Raw genomic sequence first — 4,443 nt, forward strand, 5'->3', positions numbered from 1 at the left:
CTATCCCAGGTGTCTCTTTATTGTACATGTGACATATTTATAGATTACACTGGAACATAATGCTCCTCCATATCTATCCCAGGTGTCTTTTTATTGTACATGTGTCATATTTATAGATTACACTGGAACATAAAGCTCCTCCATATCTATCCCAGGTGTCTCTGTATTGTACATGTGTCATATTTATAGATTACACTGAAACATAAAGCGCCTCCATATCTATCCCAGGTGTCTCTTTATTGTACATGGCTCATATTTATAGATTACACTGAAACATAAAGCTCCTCCATATCTATCCCAGGTGTCTCTGTATTGTACATGTGTCATATGTATAGATGACACTGGAATATAAAGCTCCTCCATATCTATCCCAGGTGTCTCTTTATTGTACATGTGTCATATTTATAGATTACACTGGAACATAAAGCTCCTCCATATCTATCCCAGGTGTCTCTGTATTGTACATGTGTCATATTTATAGATTACACTGGAACATAAAGCTCCTCCATATCTATCCCAGGTGTCTCTTTATTGTACATGTGACATATTTATAGATTACACTGGAACATAAAGCTCCTCCATATCTATCCCAGGTGTCTCTTTATTGTAATGTGTTCCTGTTTCCCTCATACTGTAGCAACCTCTCTGTGTAGCCCTTGAATACAGCATAGGCCACATCGGTAGACTGCATAGATGAGAAGAACCAAGATCACAATAGCAAGAATAAACTGTCATAGCATGAAACAAATTGGTAAACCATTTTCTAAATACTGAAACCCATTTACTAGGATCTAACCATGACCACCATGAAACGTTTTCTGAATCTTTATCATAATGTATATGGCAAAATTTTTCTTTCATATCATGAGCCTCTTTCATGTAATTAGTAATGACAGCTTCCGGATCAGTAGTGTCATTGGTCAGATAATTGCAACAATGAACTCCAAGATTTGTTTCAAGAGTAAGACAGTATCCCCCCGCTTGTGCATTTAGATAGTCCAGCGTTAGGCGGTGTTGCAATAGTTCATTTCGAAATGCTTTTAACTCATGCCCAACATATCTGAAAGTCTCATCATAAAGTTCAGTCACATTGTCCATAAACTCAGCCAGATCAATAATCTCTTGTTGATTTTCCAAATATCCCCAATTGCCAGATGTAAGAAAGTTATCAAAGGCTGTACCAATACGATGTTTATCAGAGAAATTCTCTTTTTTTTCACTGGATCAATGTCTGTTTTAGAACGTCCAATATTGGTACCCTGCAAAAGAACTTTTTGCAAATCATCATGAGTTATGGCATAAAATTGTGGAATCACTCAACCTAAATAACAAATACCTTAGGAATTGATTGGTAACCATTTGTAAGCATATTTTCCACATATGTAATAGAGATCATTTGGCAAAAGGAAAGGAACATCAAATCCTAATACCATAGTAGCAACTATCATTCCCAGGTGACGTGTGAAATATCTCCTGTTCTGACCCATTTTCTGTCCTAGTATCTTCCTCGCTGTTTACCTGGCCTTCTACCTTACTGCCTTTCTCTGTCTCATTATCCTCTGAATTCCTGGGTTTCCTCACAGGAAATGTATAATCAAATGATTCATAATAATTGATTGATAAAAATCGGTGGTACATGTTAAACAATCAGGTTTCAGAAGACCTTACAGAATTTGTCACATTGAGGAACATAGGGCTTGTGCATAGTAATGATGTTTTTGCAGTATCCTGTCTCAGCCTTTCCTAGCTGTATTGGGTGTTCGGGCCTAGGAATAGTATACAATCCTGCAGTTGTGCAAATCTGAGGTGTAACTGTTGCATTTCATAAATTGTTTTATTAAAACAAAAAGGAATATATTCACTTACATGTGGAGCTAATGTAATCACTGGAGGTTTTGTCAGATTATAAGTATCAGTAACCTTTTGACCAGACCATTTAGCAAAACAATCCTCACAAGCTATGGTATGTATCTTAGTAATGTCAGTGTGAAAAGCTGGTACTGGTGTCAGTGGCATATCTCCACTTAATAATGGAGTTCTGGTGCACATCCAACAGTTAGTAACATTTAATATTTTACCCAACAATGGGCCGTATTCAATTAGCGGCGAAAACGGATGTTTTTTCACCAAAAAACAGGCGAAAACTTAATTGGAGAAAAAAAACTGGAGAAAAGTTTTCTCCATCGTAAGCTGCGCACTTTGGCAAAAAACGAACGCTGAAATTTCGTTAATTTTTTTTTTCCATGAAAAATCCATTTAACATAATGGGGCTGGTATTTTGGAGGGCCATAAGGATGCGTCAAGTGTTCTAAGCATCGCACGTGGCTGGCGCAGGCGTTTTTTTAGCGGTTATAAAAAACCGCCTGCGCCAGCCATGTGCGGTGTTTAAAACAATTGGCACATCCTTATGGCCCTCTGAAATACCAGCCCCAATACGTTAAATGCATTTTTCATGGAAAAAAAATGTTTAACTGAAATTTCAGCGGTCGTTTTTTGCCAAAGTGTGCAACTTACGTTTTTTTTTCGCTAAAGTGTCATTAGGGGGGCTGTCCAAAGTGTTCTGTAAGAAATCCCCACATTTTTACCCAAAAAGAGATTTTGCTAATTTTTTCGCCTGCCCTCGCCGTCGTTGGCGGAAATCGGCCATGATATTGGCCGATCGGATGGACGATATCGCCAACGATGGCGACAATGGTCAATTATGCCTGTAATTGAATACCCCAATGCATGATATTGCTGAATGGGATATTCCTCTGAATAATAACCAATATTTTCCATACACCACAATATACAATTTTCCTCTGGTGATTTAGTACAGTAGTCACAAATACACTTTTCAACGGATGGTAAATCAGTCTCCTGACACCGGTCATTTAGCTCTTGTCCTGCTTAGAAAAGGAAATATTAGAATAAACTCCATCCAAATTACTGGATGTGTAGTAACCAGACCATGAACCCTCGCTCGCTCGCTCTCCAGCAAAAATCAGTCCCACTACTGAAATAACTAGGAAGAAACCCAACACACAGACCACAATGTTAAAAGTTCTATTTTGCATCAGTCTAGGCCTGCAGTCTGTGGTAAGCAATCACTTCCATCTTGCTTGAAGAGTTATTTCAGATATAATTCGGTCTTGATTTCAGCACTTGAGTCTGAGGACCTCATTCAGAGTCGGTTGAAGCGGCCGCACGGTCGTACGGGAAAAGGGGTCAGATATGCAAATGATTCCCTCGCAAGTTGCGTCCCTAAGTTCGGATCGGTAGCTGGCCGACCAAGGGGAGGAAGCGGCCGGAAAACAAAAAAATACGCCCCCTTTTCGTACCATTACACGTCATCTCCGGGCATATAAGGATTATTCGAAACCATCAGGAACCATCGGAACTGGTTGTAGAGCTTAAGGTTGACCATACCCTCTCTTAAGCACTACGATCATGTCAGTGTAAAAACCTCCCATGTCACGTGCCATGACGCTACTTTGTTAATTATGCACTCCCATAAACCGTATGCACTCCCATAAAACGGCATTCGCATAATTAGGCACGCCTGCGTTCGGATCTCCACTCCCCCGTTTTCAAGCACCTTCCCCTGTTACCACCCACAAACGCCCCAATCTGTCACTCAAACTACCGACCTGGCTGTGTTCAAGGAGAGAGAAATTTCTGATCGTAGCGGCTAGTTTGCGCACGCGCATTGCGAACTTTACGCATGCGCACTTTAGCGAACATCGGTGGCGTACGACCGTGCGGCCGCTTCGACCGACTCTGAATGAGGTCCTGAGTCTTTTGGTCCCTTTAAGCTCGGATCTCTGTCCTTTTTGCAGTGAGAGCCGTGAATCCAGGTGTTCTCAGCAACCTTTACAGCTGTGTCTGTTGTCAGCAGTACTTGCCAAAGACCATCCCATCGATCTGTAAGGGAACCAGAATGTAAAAAACTTCTTATCATAACATAGTCTCCAGGCTGTATCTCATGTGCTGGACCAATTGCAGATGCTGGTTGAACATCTTGTTGAGCTTTTCGCAGATCTTGCAACTGTTTAGACAATTTTATGACACAATAACCAGTCAAATCATGTTGCATTTTAAAGTCAATTTTTGGGTTAGTAAGGTTTTGTGGTTGCAGTCCCAAAAGTAACTCATAAGGTGATAGATTGAGCAGGGTTTAGGTGTGGTTCTTATGCTATGAAGCACCAAAGGTAGGGCTTCGGGCCACGCCATTCCTGTCTCTTGTAAATTTGGCTAGCCTATTTTTATAACCCCATTCTGTCTCTCAACTTTGGCTGACGCTTTGGATAATACGGAGTATGCAATTTTGATTCTATTCCCATAATTTCACACATTTTCTGAAACACTTTTCCTGTAAAATGAGTTCCCCTGTCACTTTAAATAACACAAGGTAAACCATATCTACATACAAATTCTTGCAATTTGCGCAGTATCGGTGGCCGT

At 40.4% G+C, this 4,443-nt stretch overlaps 1 pseudogene; it reads right to left on the reverse strand.

Annotated features, from left to right (window-relative positions):
- Positions 1-601: 601 nt before the first annotated feature.
- Positions 602-3,096, reverse strand: LOC148450973 (uncharacterized; annotated as a pseudogene).
- Between the last annotated feature and the right edge of the window lie 1,347 nt (positions 3,097-4,443).

This window comes from Taudactylus pleione, unplaced genomic scaffold (assembly GCF_031769625.1).
Source record: "Taudactylus pleione unplaced genomic scaffold, aTauple2 ptg001238l, whole genome shotgun sequence".
Taxonomy (NCBI): domain Eukaryota; kingdom Metazoa; phylum Chordata; class Amphibia; order Anura; family Myobatrachidae; genus Taudactylus; species Taudactylus pleione.